The 18,563-nt window shown below is 40.3% G+C and overlaps 1 protein-coding gene across 1 annotated transcript in view; it reads right to left on the bottom strand.

The window, feature by feature from the left end:
* Nucleotides 1-18,563, bottom strand: part of PPIL4 (peptidylprolyl isomerase like 4) — a 614,262-nt gene that overhangs the window by 561,000 nt on the left and 34,699 nt on the right. The gene's annotated exons all lie outside the window — the stretch shown is intronic.

Below are 18,563 nucleotides of genomic sequence, written 5' to 3' on the forward strand. Positions count from 1 at the left end.
GTGATAAGGTTGTGGAGGGCTGGGGTGACAAATACAAACCTCTATAAGAGATGGGATTTGAAGTTATTATTTGGAATGACAATCTTACAAACCCCAGCTTTGGAGCCCCTTGGTAACTCTATTGCCTCTACTCCTTTCAGTAGGGCTTTAATCCTTTAATACAACTCAGTGTCCCAATCAGTTAAAGAACTGGAGTATTTAAAAGAAATCTGATACCTTTATGGAGACTGTGGGACAGGAACCAACTGTTCTGTATAACACAGCCAAGAATGTTAAGAACCTCACTAAGGGAGGGGGGGGGGTCCTATCATGGTCAAGCTGGCAACTCAACAAAGGGTACTAGGAAATATAAAGCATGCATTCAGTGTAAAATTATTTATGAATGTGACAGTTTAATACTAAAAAAATAACTTGGAGACACAGGATTTCCCATATAAAAGTAACTGTAACATCAAAAATTTGATTTATCTTGTCAAGTGTTTGGAATGTGCAGATTTTTAAGGAGGCACTCCCTCAAAAAGCACATTTATGAACACAATTATGATATTTGAGTGCAAACTCGAATAATGCCCTTTACAGACATTAAATTGACTGACAATTTTAGGCAGTTTTATTTTTAATTTTGGAAAAGGTATACCATAACCCACAGGGTGAACCATGAGAAACTACTAATGAATATAAGGAGTTATTATGGCAGCTTAGACTAAATGCCACTAGTAAACCGGGTATAACTGAGCATGTTTCAATTGTTCACATTCTCAAGTTGAGGGTAAGTCATAACAATACTTTTAGTAATATTTGTATATCAAATAATGGTACTCGCGTATTATCGCAACCAGATTTTCGTGGTTGATACTTTTGTATACTTCCGCACAAACAAGCCCATGAAACACTATAAGGTGGTGCTCTGAGTTAGTTTGGCTGTGTATCTAACTTTGCTTTACCTTCGGGAAGACAAACATTTGAGAAAACCCTGTTCCTGTTTTCAGCGTGCATTATACGCGCATGCTTGAATTGTCATGCCTGCTGCCGTTCTGATGAACGGATTTCTTTTGTCTGTGTGGAAAGGAATCCTTCAGGGAAGGCAGACACACACATACAGTACTGATGGTTTAGGTCACTTTTTTTTTTTGAGGGGACAATTTCGAAAGATATGTTAAAGTGAAAATGAAAAAGCTGCTACCAGCCACAAAGTACAAAAAGAAGCGCATTGTCCAGTAGTAAGATGCATATGGAAGTGTTCTTACTACATGTAATCATGAGGTGATTTTGAGTTTCTGTCTTTATTTCTAAAGTATGGGCAGTACTTCACAAACGGGGACACTTTATTAGTACCTGAAGTGAAATTATGCACTGCAGTTTCTGTAAATCAGCACTTTGCCTAACCTAGGAAAGGCAGCAATCCTTCCCCTTGACAAATTTACAATCTCCTAACGTTGCAGGGTGCATCTGATGACTCGCTTTTCCAGTAGCTGACATCGTCTTGAGAAATGCAGGTACTGCAAAGAGGAACGCCACTGTCGAGTTATAGGAGCAAAGAGGTACAAACTCACACCCTTTCTCCTCTTCCTGGCTCATACTCACAGTGATGCAGTAATGCTTTCTTCTTCACAGACCCCTTCTTAGGTCCATAGGTTCATAGGTTGGTACTAGGCTATCAGCCCTAGGGCCTATACAAGCCTAGCCATAACAATTCCCTGGCTATTTCTTCCCACATTATTTACTTTCCTGGACCCCTGTCTAGCAGGGCGACTGATGTGATCCCTGGAGTGAATTTCCTTTCTCCCATCCAATCGTCAAGGTTCCTCTTGAAGAGGTCCAAAGAGGCACTCTGCTTGACATATATGGGCAATCTATTCCAGTCTGGGGAGTCTCTGGGTCAGGAACCTATCCCTCCAGCATGTTTTGTTTATTGTGATGACAAGGTTTAGATCCCTGGAGTGTGTAGCTCTGAGGGATTGGGATTTCTTTAAGTGCAGCATGTCCAACAGCTCTAGGTTTGACATGGCCTTGTATGTTAAGCAGAGATCGCCTCTGAGTAGACGATATGCGACAGAGTATAGCTGGAGTTTTTTAAGGCGGTCAGCATAGGGCATCTGCTTTAGGCCTGTGATTCTTTTAATGAGGTATTTCTGAGGCCTTTCCAGTTGTTGCAGATGTCTTGAGAGGTACATACCAAATGGGGCGTTGTATTCTATAATGGGTCTAATGAGGGATGAGTACAGTGGGACAATGACCTCCTTTTTTCTGGATGAAAAGCCCTTCGTGATGAGATGTGCCACACAGAAGGATTTTCTGACTGTTGTGGCAATGTGGTTATCGAAGGTGAGACCACTGTCCACCTGTGTCCCTAAGTCTCTTATCACACTTTCTGTGTTTAGTGTACTGCCACCTATATAGTAATTCATGGATACATGTTTTTTCCCAAAGGGGATAACAATACATTTCTTGGCATTGAGCTTGAGCCCATGGCTCTGGCACCAAGCATCTGTAAGGCCCTTTTGTAGAGTATCCACATCATTTGGGGATTCAATAATGGCTCCCAGTTTGCAGTCATCTGCAAACTTTGTTAGCCAGAGTCCCTTAGTGTTGACCTGTACTTCAGAGAAGTAGATGCCAAACAAGAGTGGCCCCAGGACTGAACCCTGAGGTACTCCACTCATCACTTGTCTGGAGCTGGATTTGGAGTCGGCTACTTTTACAGTGTGGGTTCTATCAATAAGTAATTTAGCAACCCATTGGGTGACATAGGGATTAATGCCCAACTTAGTAAGTTTATCTATGATTCCAGAGTGGGGGATGGTGTCAAAGGCCTTGGCAAGGTCTAGATAGGCTGTGTGGACCACCTTACCCTTATCCATGGCTCTGGAGACTGAAGTCAATCAAGTTCAGGAGACAAGGTCGGCCCTTCACAAACCCAAACTGGGTGGGGTCCAGTGTTTGAAGGTTGCCAAAGTCTTTGTTTATAAGTTCCATGATAATACGCTCCATGGCCTTGCAGATAAGGCTTGTCAGACTGATGGGACGGTAGTTTCCGGGATCCAAGGTGGATCCCCCCTTGTGGATTGGGATAACTGTAGCTCTGCGCCACTCAGTGGGCACGAAACCTGAGGTGAGGCTATGATTAAACATGACACTTAGGTGAGGTGCCAGTTCATATTGTAGTTCATGTAGTACACAGCCCGGGATGTCATCTGGTCCCATGGATGCTGTATTCTTGGCTTTAGAGAGTGCGTTTTGTACCTGTGTGGCCGTTATTACTGGAATTTGGCAATCTTCCGGTATTGAGATGGGCCATTTAGGGGGTGAGAGGGGGTGAAGTTGGCACTGAATCAATCTGCCAGGATATTGGCAATATCCTTCGGATCAGTATATTTAATGCCATTCTATTTTAGCTCAGAGCAGATCTGAGCATTGCCATTTAGATTCTTGACATAGTTATAGAATGCTTTGTGGTTGTCTTTGGAATCTTTGGCAATTTTATTTTCGTAACTAGCTTTGGAGGATTTTATGAGGCATCTCAGTTTCTTACTGAGGCTAGTAAGGGAGTTTTTTGCATCATGGGATTTTCCTCTTTTCTGCAAAAGTTTCTTCCTTTTGTTGTAAAGTTTGTTTATGGCAGGGGACCCCCAGATTGGCTTCCTTTTTTGGATGAGAGCATTTTGGTTCTATTTGGGATGGCACGATTCATGCATGAGTGGATGTGCTCGTACAGTGCCTTAGTGTAGGATTCAGCAGTTGAACTTTCAGTTCCCGTCTGCATGGGTGTCATGAAGTTTGTCACTTCTGACTTGAGCAGCATGAAGTTGGCTTTGGAGAAGTTTTTTATGGTGGTTTCTTTACTGGGGGTGGGGGTGGGATGTGGATGTTAAGGGTGATTAGCTTATGGTCAGACCTGACTAACGAGGGGTTGACCACAGGTATGGAGTATTGATTTCCCATGTTGGTAATGACCAGGTCTAGGATATTGGAGCCCCTGGTGGGACTATGGATTAGTTGATCCAGGGCGTTGGAATTTATGAATTCCAAGAACCGTTGTGCAAAGGTGTTGGGACATGAGTAGTTTTCCCAGTTAATGGCAGGGTAGTTAAAATCACCCAGTATTAGGGTGTTTGGTTCTATCTTAATATTTTCCAGTATGTTTAGAAAGGTGTACTGAGAATCTTGGGGTATGCTGGGGGATCTGTAGCAAGCTACAATTTGGATTGCAGTCTTACCTAGTGTTAGTTGCACTTGGAGAATTTCAGACACATTGTGTTGGCCAACTAGCCTGGTGGTGTGAATATCCTTGGTGAATATTGACACTCCTCCACCTTTAGTGTTTCGGTCCTGGTTTGGTGGCCGAAAAGTGTGGTAAGAGTTGTAGCCTGGTATTGCAGGGGTGCTCTCTGGAGCCTTGAACCAGGTCTCAGTTACTGCACAGATATCGATGTTCTCCATTTTTAGGAGTGCCTCAAGAGAGTGCATTTTGAGGTTTAGACTTCTAGCATTGAGTAGCATTACCTTCAGATTTTGCATGCTTGTACCTGTTACGGTGGTGGTTTTGTCCCTTGAAGTTTGCGTATAAAAGGCACTATAGGGGTGGCAAGAGCCTTAGCCAGTAACCTGAATCCCAGGGGCGACAGGTGCAGACCATCTCCGGCAAAGCATCGTGGTCTGTCAATCATGTCATCCCAGGCAGACAGATACTGGATCCCCTTTGAATGACACCATAAGCTTAGCCAATTGTTGAAGTCAATCATTTTATCCTTATATTGTGGTATCATTCTGGGCGAAGGCAGGATGCTACTCAGGGCTAGGGTCATACCTGCCTGGGCCACATGATCCGAGAGCTCTTCCATGTCTCTTTTCATGTAGTCCAGGGAGGTACGTCTCAAGTCATTCACTCCAACAAGGACAATGACAGAGTCATATTTGTACTTGTTGTGGAGTGACTTGAGTGCATGCGTTATGTGGCGGATCCTGGCACCCGACAGGCAGCTGACTGTAATTTTCTCCTTATTCAACCTGGTGAGAGGGACATCAGTGTGCCGGACTATAGAGTCACCTATGGCTAAAGCGTTTGGTACATTGTCTTGCCTTAGGGGCTGTTGCTGGGTGGCACACTGCTGCTGTGAACTATGTGACACATTGGTTGTGATTGGTGTTTGTTTGCGTTTCAGCTTCAGAGGTCTTTGTTGTTTGGGCAGGTTACAGTTAAGGGTCTCTGCATATGTGGATTTAGTTGGCTAAGCAACTAAGCTAAGATAGGCTAAGCAACCTGTTTCTGCACACGCATACCGAATTATGGCAGTGCGGAAATCTGGTTGCGATAATACACAAGTACCAAAATATTTTTATTTTCTTGTTTTTATTAGTTTCATTCTATATTGTGTTTCGACAACCATATGATCAACGTTCTTACCAAATAGGTTGAGTTAACTTTATTAACCAGACAACCTGATTGGTTCCTTACTAATTACTTTGTTAATGGGAGAAGCTGATTATCTCTTTACCAATTTCTAATAAACAGTGTACTTTGTGCATATATACATATATAATTTTACACATTTTAAATACTGTGTTCTGATGAAGTTCTGTCCATCTGAAGGACAAACGTGCATGCTAAAGTTTTTTGCTTTTAAGTTTTTCATGTACTGTTCTGTGACTTTAATCATTCAGTAAATTTTGGGAGCAAAGGATTATTTGTTTGTCAATTACATCAGTGGGACCACAAGCAGTGGAATCTTTTGTGTTTCTGATTCAAACATTTACAGTACAGCCATTAAAAAAAAGCTTTGCGGTAGCCAAGATTGATAAGGAAATGAAAGTGGGATTCTTCACACAACAAGATGATAACAGGCTTTTGCACAGTCAAGCAACTTGAATCAGTACATTCTACAGTGTCCTTCAGATACATAAAGATGTGTTAAATCCACCAGGTAGAACTATAATACCAAGATGTGGTAATTATACAAAAAACGTCGAGAAGTTAAATCATAATTACTTGACAGATTTTAGAACAGTTAAATCATAATTACTTGACAGATTAAGTTACCATCCTAGATCAGGGACACAGCATATTTATTATGTAAACTTGGATATGTAAAATGGTCAGAGGATAATGTCTGATTTCTGGAGATGTAAATAACGTCTACACCAGTTATCACACATAGTTCTGGTTTACAAACTCTTGACATCTCTCAAAGCTAACTATATTATGAGTTACTTTATTTTTCTCTAATAATTATGTCATTTTTAATAAGCAGTTTTAGTTACAGAACTGTGGTATGATGACAGACGCAAGTTTTGTCACAGTTTATGCTAATTTATTTATGGGGAATGACGGGAGAAGAACATCTCTATAACTAAGAACAACTTCTGCAACATGTACAGGTGTATTATAAATGATATACAAGTGTATGGATATATAAGAAAAATTTTAATTCTAATGACAATTTTTATGATATTTAAATTCAAATGAATATGATTTTAACACTTACATATACAATTAATTCTAACACAATTAGTTTGATAGACATAACACTAATTGGAACACAAGGATGAAAATAATATCCAAATTATACAGAAAGCCTACATCCCCTAAAACACCACTGCATGCCTCTATCTGCTATCAAGAGTATGTTAAGACTTCCCTACCTTATACTGAATTGTTAAGAGTAAGGACTGTAGAGTATGTATGTACAGTGCTGATATAATATTTGAATAAATGCATTTTCTCACATACAACTGGGTTGTTACAAATTACAGGTACAGTTGGTAGTACTGTCTCCTCACAGCAAGAGCAACCATAGTTTTTGTCTTCTGTCCAGAGTTGGTATGTCCTGTGCTCACTGTTTTTTCCCCAAGTGATTCAGTTTCCTCCCACACTCCAAAGACATGTGGTAAGTTAACTGGTGACTTCTAAAGTTCCCACTGATGTGCATGTATCATACAGAAGGAAGGCCTGGCAGTTCACTTCTGTACTCCTTCTAGGCTTGCAAGCTCTGCATGGTGGTGGCTGTTCATGGTCATGACAGGAGGCATTTGTAACTCATAAGCAAGGATGATGAGATTTGATACTAACTACAATTTCAGCTGTTTGTTTCACACATCATTAACTTGGGATATAATAATCTACTGGCAGTTTCATGTCAATTACGGATGTGTAGAAAGATATATATAAAGATTTTCCTGCATCCAGTTATGGAGGATGTTAAGTGGATTAATATGTTAGTACACCATTTGTGGAGGAAAGGTGTAAAACAGTTAACTGTTGATACATGTTTTAAAAGAAAAAGCACATTTAACCCATCTCCTCATCAATGCTTTAGAACAGGAATGTGACAAACTAATCTAATCCTTTTTTAAGACTGATTTGCAATCTTTAATAATCTTATACAAAATAACCCAGCCACTGGGGATGCACAAGCCAGTGCATTTCTTTGTGCCAGTTCCAAGCCCGGATAAATGGGGAGGGTTACGTCATGGAGGGCATCCGGTGTAAAACCTCTGCCAAATAACATATGCGGACAATACAGATTTCCATACCTGTTCGGTCGAGGCCTAGGTTAACAATGACCGCCACCAGTACTGTTAGCCAACAGGGTGCTGGTGGAAATTGGGCTACTGTTGGCCGAAGGAGGAGAAGGAGAAGAAGAGGTGGAAGGCATGCCCGAAAGCAGAAAGAAAGAGAGGAAGAAGCTTAGGAGTGTGGTAGTGAGGGTAGGAACTTTGAATGCTGGCAGTATGACTGGTATAGGAGACAGCTGGCCGATATGATGGAGAGAAGGAAGGCTGATATATTGTGTGTGCAAGAGACCAGATGGAAGGGGAGTAAGGCCAGGTGTATAGGAGGTGGGTTCAAACTGTTCTATCGTGATGTGAATGGGAGGAGAAATGGGGTAGGGATTATCCTAAAGGAACAGTATGGCAAGAGTGTTTTGGAGGTGAAGAGAGTGTCGTATAGAGTGATGTTTATGAAGCTAGAAATTGATGGTGCAATGATGAATGTTGTTAGTGCATACCCTCCGCAAGCTGGGTGTGCGATGGATGAAAAAGAAAAATTTTGGAGTGAGTTGGATGAAGTGGTGGTGAGTGTACCCAAGGGTGAGAGACTGGTGATTGGAGCAGATTTCAATGGGCATGTCGGTGAAGGGAACAGAGGGGATGAGGAAGTGACGGGCAGGTATGGTGTTAAGGAGAGGAATGCAGGTCAGATGGTAGTGGATTTTGTGAAAAGGATGGACATGGCTGTGGTGAATATGTATTTTAAGAAGAGGGAGGAGCATAGAGTGGCATACAAGAGTGGAGGGAGATGCACACAGGTGGATTATATCCTATGCAGGAGGGCCAGTCTGAAGGAGATTGGAGACTGTAAAGTGGTGACAAGAGAAAGTGTAGTTAGGTAACATAGAATGGTGGTCTGTAGGATGATGTTGGTGATAAAGAGGAGGAGGACAAGTGTGAGAGCAATGCCAACGATCAAATGGTGGAAGTTGAAAAAGGGTGATTGCGAAGTGGAGTTCAGGGAAGAGTTAAAACAGGCACTGGGGAGCAGTGAAGAGTTACCAAATAGCTGGGTAACTACAGCAGAGATGGTAAGGGAGACAGCTAGAAAGGTGCTTGGTGTGACATCTGGACAGAGGAAGGAGGACAAGGAGACCTGGTAGTGGAATGAGGAAGTACAGGAGAGTGTACAGAGGAAGAGGCTGTTGAAGAAGAAGCGATATTGCCAAAGAGATGAAGAAAGTAGACAGGAGTATAAGGAGATGAGAAGCATGGCAAAGAGAGAGGTGGCAAAGGCTAAGGATAAGGCATATGGGAAGTTGTATGAAAGGTTGGACACTAAAGAGGGAGAAAAGGACCTGTACCGATTGGCTAGACAGAGGGATCGAGCTGGGAAAGATGTGCAGCAGGTAAGGGTGATAAAGGATAGTGAGGGAAACATACTCACAAATGAGGAGAGTGTGTTGAACAGATGGAAAGAGTACTTTGAGGGGTTGATGAATGAAAAGAATGAGAGAGAGAAAAAGGTTGGATAACGTGGGGAGAGTGAATCAGGAAGTGAAACAAATTAGCAAGGAGGAAGTATGGATAGCTATGAAGAGGATGAAGAATGGAAAGGCTGTTGGTCCAGATGACATACCAGTGGAAGCATGGAGGGTGCTTAGGAGAAATGGCAGTGGAGTTCTTAACCAGATTGTTTACTGAAATCTTGGAAAGTCAGAGGATGCCTAAGGAGTGGAGAAAAAGTGTTTTGGTACCTATTTTTAAGAATAAGGGTGATGTGCAGTGTTGTAGTAACTACAGAGGGATAAAACTGATCAATCACAGCTTGAAGTTATGGGAAAGCGTAGTGGAAGCTAGGTTAAGAAGGGAGGTGATGATTAGCGATCAGCAGTATGGTTTCATGCCGGGAAAGAGCACTACAGATGCGATGTTTACTCTGAGACTGTTGATGGAGAAATATAGGGAAGGTCAGAAGGAGATGCATTGTGTCTTTGTAGACTTGGAGAAAGTATATGATAGGGTGCCTAGAGAGGAGATGTGGTATTGAGTGGCAGAGAGGTATGTAAGAGTGGTACAGGATATGTACGAGAGTAGTGTGACAGTGGGGAAGTCTGCAGTGGGAGTGACAGATCCGTTTAAGGTGGAGGTGGGATTACATCAAGGATCAGCTCTGAACCCTTTCTTATTTGCTATGGTGATGGACAGGTTGACAGATGAGATCAGACAGGAGGTCCCATGGACTATGATGTTTGCATATGACATTGTGATCTGTAGTGAGAGGAGGGAACAGGTTGAGGAGACCCTGGAGTGGTGGAGATATGCTTTAGAGAGGAGAAGAATGAAGGTTAGTAGGTCTAAAACAGAATATGTGTGTGAATGAGAGGGAGGATTGATGAATGGTGAGGATGCAGGGAGTAGAGTTGACGAAGGTGAATGAGTTTAAGTACTTGGGATCAACAGTTCAGAGTAATGGTGAGTGTGGAAGAGAGGTGAAAAAGAGAGTACAGGCAGGGTGGAATGGATGGAGAAGAGAGTGTCAGGAGTGATTTGTGACAGACGGGTACCAGTAAGAGTGAAAGGGAAGGTCTACAAGAGGGTACTGAGACCAGCTATGTTGTATCGGTTGGAGACGGTGGCATTGACAAAAAGGCAGGAGTCAAAGCTGGAAGTGGCAGAGTTAAAGATGTTAAGATTTGCACTGGGTGTGGCAAGGATGGACAGGATTAGGAATCAGTATATTAGAGGGTCAGCTCAGGTTGGACGGTTTGGAGACAAAATCAGAGAGGCGAGATTGCATTGGCTTGGACATGTTCCGAGGAGGGATGATGGGTATATTGGGAAAAGGATGCTAAGGATGGAGATCAGGTTTATGGATGTGGTGAGAGAGGACATGCAGGCGGTTGGGTGTAACAGAGCAATATGCAGAGGACAGGAAGAAATGGAAACAGATGATCCGCTGTGGTGACCCCTAACTGGAACAGCTGAAAGAGAAGAAGAATAATCTTATACAAAATAAAAGCTATTAAGAGACTTGGTTGAGAATAAGCAAATCAGGTCTATGAAGCCAGATAAAGGGATGGGTGGTTTTGATGGACAATATTGATTACAATAGTAGAATGTATGATCTCTTGTTGAATGATGAGAGTTATGAGTGTGTTTTCTTAAATGACATATATCACCGTTTCTTGGCCAACTTAGGCTTGCAGGGTTGATTGACTAAGGATGAGCAAATATTTCTTGAAGTCAAGAAAATGATTATTCAAACAATGTTTACACACATATTTATGGACATCAGGGAGTTCAATCTACCTATGAGACCAATCTTGTCAACAATGGGGTTCAAAACAGAACCTATATCTAAAGTTATTGATTTGAAACTGAAACCTGTATTTAAAGAAACACATCACATATTTAAGAATTAAAAAAATCTTTCTGATGTTTTATTCAAAGATAAGGTTGCTGTAATGAATTTGTTTACATCTATTCCTCATACAGACAGTTTAGAAAGTTTTAAGTTTTAAAATCCAGGGATCAAATCTGATCTATAGGGATGAAAATATTTTATGCAACTTGATGGACAGAGACTTGCAAATATTTTTTTTTAATTTGGATGGTGAATTTTTTCATGAATTCAGTGGTGTTACTATTGGTGTAACTTTTGCTCAAGTCTACGTAAATACTGTACTGACAGACTGGGAGACCACATTTACTTTTTGTGGGATGGGAAACTAAAGGAACTCAAGGAGTCCATTAAATTTCATTGGGAACACAGCTACTTTTTTGAATTTTACATTCAGATTTGAGAAGAACTTGTCTGGATTTTTATAGATACTGTAGTAATGCTATATTTGGTTAAGGAATACTTCACGTCTTTCATTTTTAGAAAGACTAGCTTTTCAAGTCTCTAACTACATTTTCAAAGTTATCACCATTACCAGCAAAAAGAAGTTTTGTGAAAGGACAGATAGTAACTATCACATTTAATTAATGACAACATTTTTACTATGGAATCGGAACTTATAAGAATGTTTTTGGAAAGAGGCTATCGTAAAAATCAGATTTAAGTAAAGGATGAAATTTTAAAAGGGAGAAAATATAATTTCCAATTCTTTTACTGCGGTGGTGGTGCTGCGGTAGCGTTGTCGCCTCACAGTTAGATGTTGCCCGTTCGATTCTCAGAGAGTCTTGTGTGTAGCGACATGCGTGAATGGGCGTTCCTTCGTTAAAGGTTGTGCGTTAGGCCGGGCAAGCCAGCACGTAAAACTCTACTGCTAATCATTAGTGGACTGGAGTTCCACTGTGGCGACCCCTGACCGGGAAAAGCCGAAAGTCACAAACAAACCAATTGCTTACTTTCATTTGAAGTTAACACCTGACACAGCATGTTAACTGATGTTACCATTTGCAATAGTTACACCTTTATTTAGGTCTGGTGTACATCAGGTATGGAATAAATATTTTTCAGATGAAATGAAAATGAAGGTATGTCATGAACCTATAACAGTTTTCAGTGAAGGTAAAAATATGAAACAATTACTAGAACATATTAGTAACAATGTACCTTGCAGAGAATGAAAAAACTGATGAAATGTGGTTGGTGTAATTATTGCAAGTTCATTAATAATGGTACAAACATTTTGGTGGAAAGTTATCATAGATTAATTTCTTGTCCTGTTTCTTTAAATTACAAGACTAAAGGTGCAGACTGCACAGCAACCTGTCTTTTTTGACACACCTTTTACATTGGGAAAAGAGTGGAGGCTTACCTTCAGGATCTACAAACATGTGCATGACATTGAAATAGCCAACAGAAATAATACCTTGTTTAGGCATTCTGTAAGCTGCACCAGTTTTAAAAGATTTTTAAGTTTACTGTGGATAACTTGACAATCAATAGCAATGGAGGTGCATACGAGACTTTTAGAAAACAAAGAACTGAACTGGTAATTTCTATCAAATGTATCTAAGGAACCAGGACTAAATGATTTTATTTCAATTTCAAGTGTGTTGAAGCAATGAACTTTGAATGTTTAAAACATTTATATACCAATAGATACCAGTTTAAAGCTATGCATCTTTAAGGTATTTACATTAAATGAATGTTTTAAGAATTGTTAGAGGATGTATTTATTTTTGTGGTGTTTTTATATGCATTTATAGGTATTTGCAAATAGGTATTTACTGTTAACTGCATATTAACATTTATTGGTTTAACTAGGGACATATGATTTGTGATGTCACAATTTTCTATTTTAAATTGGTCTTAAATGATATTTTCAAGTTCTGATGAAGTCTGGTATACAGAAAGACCAAAGAGATGTTAATTTGTATTCTGAATTTTGTTAAGGGGTCTGCATTGCTTCATTTACATCATTTGGCAAATGAGACAAGGTTTTGTGAGGAACGGGTACAGAAAGTCTGCTTTCTATACACTTTGTTGCATTTCTAACTGGATTACAACACATAGTGACTTTTGTACCTATTCACTTTACTTGCTAGGCTAATACTGCGATCCAGAACATCAATATGCAGGATAACTATTTTAGCAGGTTATATGACTAAAAGATTTTTTTTTTCTCTAGTACATGGCAGTGATACTCTTTCTGGGGGTAAAATTTGAAATCTGCAAGCTTTATTTATCAGTGTCTATAAAACTGTTTGGTTACTTGCTAGAGTAGCTGCAAAGAATGACAGTCTATATTCCAAATGAAAAAGTAAAACTCCATATTCTTTACTACTCTAGCTTCAGGGTAAAAAGTACACCGAGGTCCAGAGTATTCTTAAGTAGCTGAAATATTTCTGTCTCTATGGAACAGGCTATCAGCTGTCACTAGTGTCTCTCTTCAATGCTGGCAGCCACTCCCAACCTCCCTCATCTTTTAATGACAGCATAGGATCCAGGTATAATCTTTGTTGTTCAAAGGTGAATAAATATACATAGATTCTTCACACAGGATATTTGTCTGCATAGTTAAACTGTGATAGACTTCCTTCAAAATTTTGAATCTCCCACAAAGCATCCACTGTTTTGCATATTTACAATCAACTGCCTGCTTAGCAGCTGATTACATGGCTAAGTCTCTCTTATGTTCTGTTTCTAATGCTGTATGGCAGCTTGATTGTAACCAGTTTAGCTTATTTAGTTTCATTCTTGGAAATGCATTTATGAATACTGATAAGAACAGCAGCATACCTCTCAACATCTAAGAGCAAGAAATCTGGACAAAGCCATATATATATAAGTGGTATAAAGGTCCCAAAAATAGGGACAATTTTCAAATATTGCTCCTACAAACTTAGAAAGTTGATAGAATAACAGGTTTTGCATTAGCATGAATTTCTGAAGGGTATGAAGTCTGAAACTCAAATGTCTGTCATTATTTTCTAACTTCAATGATTTGCCACTAATTTGACAGACAACCAAAATTTTATGAAATACAGACCAAAAATATAAGAGGCAAAAATCTAGACATTTTGTGAAAATCTGTATGGTTGAGAGGTATGAGCAGCAGTCCCAGCCGGTAGTCTTGTATACTATTATGCTGAATCTGCTTGTTAGAGAAAAGAAATTTGCATACTTACAACATTGTTTCATTTAAGTAATCATTGAACAGTATATTGGTGTTATCTCAGTGCCAATGGAATGTAGGACTTTGTAGTTCTAATTAAATGTGCTCTGCTAAAATCTACAAAAGCAAAATCTGTTACACAGCCCTGAGGTTCTCCAGTTCGATTCTTGGCTGGAGCGCCTTCTGTGGGGAGTCTGCATGTCCTCCCTGCGATCGAGTGAGTTTTAAAGACATGCAGGTAGGGTGTGTGTGTGTGTGTGTGTGTGTGTGTGTGTGTGTGTGTGTGTGTGTGTGTGTGTGTCTTCTGTGAATGTTGAGCGCTGGTCTGGCAACTCAACACTGTAAAAACTCTACTGCCAATCAATCTGCGGACCGGTGATCCACTGTAGCAACCCATAATGGGAGAAGCCAAAAGACATTGCTATACAGTTGCAAAGGTGGGAGTGATGGGTAAGGGGAAAGGGAGTAAGTCAATAAGTTTAGTTACACATGATGGACAGAGTATGGTAGAAAAGTAGTGTAGTTAGCAACTGCTAAAGGGAGAAAGAATAACATTTAACACAACAAAAAATATACATAATTAGAAATAAATGTTATTTTAATCCAAATGATATAACTACATAATAAAAATATGATTTTGGTGATTATTCAGTTTGTCAGCCAGAACATATGTCATATGCATGTTTGTTGTGAATTAAATGGCACAAAACTGAGCTGCCTAATACTGTCCTGAATAGAGTCTCTCTCTAAAACTTTACTAACAAAATTATCAAGAAGATATCATGTCATGACACTCAGACACAGACTAGAGTTTACCTACATTTTCATGAAATGGGTGTCATTCAATGCATGTCTAAAAGGAGAATGTTATTTGCATATTTCCAATAACAGAATTTTTTTATGGAGGACCATACACGATATTTACTTCTAATTTAATGTTAAATGAATAAAGTCATATTCAGAACATAACTTGCATTCTCTAGCTTGAAAGGAAGTTACTATATACAATACTAACAAATATCAGAAACCTGTAAAAAAAAAAACTATTATTGCAGTGACATGCTGTACACAAACTTGAAATTGGTGCCTAAATAAAGGAAACATTATCTCACTCAAACCTTTGTCAACATTAGCAAATATTTCAGAAAATTACTCTTGGAGATTACAGTTCATAACTCAAATATCAAGTTACAACACTGAAGTACCATAGCTATCTATTCAAATTCATTCCAGTCCTACTTTTCAACACATCTTGAAACACTAATGTTAAACACCTCATCTTGCTCCCTAGTAAATGCCAGCAGTTACCACAAATAAACTAGACCAACCAAGTCATTTTCTTTCTTCTCACTCTCTTGACCTGTTATCACAGAATCCTGGCTCAAAGCAAACTGCCCCAATATCTACTACTTTCTTCTAGCCTCTAACAACACCGTTGATACCAGACCTGGCAACAGAATCGGTGGAACCTTAATCCTATATAAATCACAAATAAATATAAAAAAATTCAAGTAAACTGACTGGATCTGACTCAGATCCATACTGATTATGTATAAAAACTCCATCAGCTAATAACATAATCCATCAGCATATAACAACATAATGCACTTAACAGTCACTCACTTACCATCCTAACCTCTCTTTACAAAATTCAGTCATTCATTCTCAAAATTATTTCTGCAACAAAATATGTATGTGTATATATATATATATATATATATATATATATATATATATACACACATACATATATATATATATATATATTCACACACACACACACACACACATATATATATATATATATATATACACACACACACACACATATATATATATCACATACATATAGGCTCATAGGTAGGTACTAGGCTATCGGCCCTAGGGCCCATACAAGCCTAGCCAAAAAATGTACCCTGGCTTTTGCCAACCAAGAAAATTATTTTCCTGTGCCCCTGTCGAGCAGAGCCACAGGAGTGATCCCTGGGGTGAATTTCCTATTTCCCATCCAATCATCAAGATTTTTCTTGAAGAGTGATAATGAGGAGCTTTGTTTGACATAGATAGGTAGCCTGTTCCAGAGTATGGGAAGTCTCTGGGACAGGAATCTATCCCTCCAGCATGTTCTGTTTATTGTGGTGACAAGGTTAAGGTCCCTAGAGTGTGTAGCTCAGAGGGATTGGGATTTCTTTAAGTGGAGCATGTCCAACAGCTCTGGGTTTGACATAGCTTTGTATGTTAGGCAGAGATCGCCCCTGAGTAGGCGATATGCGATGGAGTAAAGCTGTAGTTTTTTGAGACGGTCTGCATATGGCATCTGTTTGAGGCCAGTAATCCTCTTTGTGAGGTATTTCTGTGGTCTTTCCAGTTGTTGTAGAGGTACATACCAAAAGGGGCGTTGTACTCTATAATGGGTCTAATGAGAGATGAGTAGAGGGGAACAATGACCTCTTTTTTTCTAGATGAGAATCCTTTTGTGATGAGATGAGCCACGTAGAAGGATTTCCTGAACACTGTGGCGATGTGATTATCAAAGGAGAGACTACTGTCCACCTGTGTCCCAAGGTCTCATCACATTTTCGGCATTAAGTAGACTACCAGCTATGTGGTAGTTCATGGGTGCAGAGTTTTTACCAAAGGGGATGACAATACACTTTTTGGCATTGAGCTTCAGGCCATGGCTTTGACGCCAGGTATCTGTCTCAGTGAGGCCCTTTTGTAGTTTGTCCACATCGTTAGGAGTTTCGATTATGGCTCCTAGTTTGCAGTCATCTGCAAACTTTGTTAGCCAAAGACCTTCTGTGTTGGCCTACACTTCAGAGAAGTAGATACCAAACAGGAGAGGACCCAGGACTGAACCCTGTGGTACTCCACTTGTCACTGGTCTGATGTTGGATCTGGAATCCGCTACTTTCACAGTGTGGGTTCTATCCGTGAGCCAGTTGGCAACCCATCTTGTGACATGGGGATTTATACCTAGGTTTAGTTAGCTTATCTATAATTCCAGAGTGGGGGATGGTGTCAAAAGCCTTGGCGAGATCTAGATAAGCTGTGTGAACCATTTTACCCTCATCTATGGCTTTGGTGACTGCTTCAGGTTAGGAGACATGATCTGCCTTTTACAAATCCAAACCGAGTAGAGTCCAGAGTTTGGAGATTACCAATGTCTTTGTTTATGAGTTCCACGATGATATATTCCATGGCCTTGCAGACCAGGCTCGTCAGGCTAACGGGGCGGTAGTTCCCGGGGTCCGTCGTGGCTCCCCCTTTGTGAAGTGGGATAACTGTCATGGTGCGCCATTCAGTGGGTAGAAAGCCTGAGGTGAGGCTAAGATTGAACATGGTACTTAGGTAGGGTGCCAGTTCATTCTGTAGTTCGTGTAGAACACAGCCTGGGATATTGTCAGGTCCCATGGATGCTGTGTTCTTGGCTTTGGAGAGTGTTTTTTTTTACCTGTGCAGCCGTGATTATAGGAACTTTGCATTCTTCCCATATAGAGATGGGTGCTCTAGGAGGTGAGAGGGGGGTAAGGTTAGCACTGAACCTATCTGCTAGGATGTTGGCAATATCAGTTGGTTCTGTATATTTAGTGCCATTATGCTGTAACTCAGAGCAGATCTGAGTGTTCCCATTTAGATTCTTGACATAGCTATAGAATGCTTTGTGGTTGTCTTTAGAGTCAGTGGCAATTTTGTTTTCGTAACTAGCTTTGGAGGATTTTCCATCACTCTTTCTCAAGCTTGCAGCTTTTGAGAGCTGCCCACATTCTCCATAAAGGAAGCTCCATAATGATTAGATCCATCTAACGCTTCCCAATAGCCATTCTTTTCCCCTACCCCAAAAAATTTTTGAAAATAAAAATCATACCACAAGCAACTTCGCACTTCTATTCTCGATAATCCTCTCTCTCCCTCAACAAAATTTTTTCTTAGCAGCGGCATGCCCACAAACGGGCATCTCTCCTTCCTGTCTCCTCCCAACCCCGCGGACTCTGGAAAAATTAAGTTCCTTTCTTTCCATTCCTTCCTTCTTCATAAGGCACACTGACACTATATCCCACACTTCTTCTCTGTTCACCTCTCTTCTCGACCTCTCAACCCTTTCTTCATCTCTATTCACTCTCCCTCTCAACCTCTGTCTCCACCTCAATCTCACCAAAAAATTCTCTCCAACCAGTTATCTCTCCCCTACAGATCCCTATCAAACGGAAATTGCAAACTTCATTTGCTACAATGATCCTATGATCTCCTATTCCTCTCTTCCTCTCTCTACAATCTCACACTTATCTTATGAATGATCTGCTTCTGCTCTGCCCTCCCAGCTTCCTGCTCCAAACCCCTGCCATGACCACAACCTATACCAGCTCTGATGCGAGCTCTTCATCTCAAAAGCCAATTGGCCTTCAATGCCATAGAATCCTCCCCTTCAAAATTCTCAAACTCAAAAAGCTCTGATCCTTCATACTTCCTTCCCTTCCCAGTCCTCTCTCTCTCCTCTATCTA

Source organism: Protopterus annectens, chromosome 1.part0 (assembly GCF_019279795.1).
Source record: "Protopterus annectens isolate FY-2018-M chromosome 1.part0, PAN1.0, whole genome shotgun sequence".
Lineage (NCBI taxonomy): Eukaryota > Metazoa > Chordata > Ceratodontiformes > Protopteridae > Protopterus > Protopterus annectens.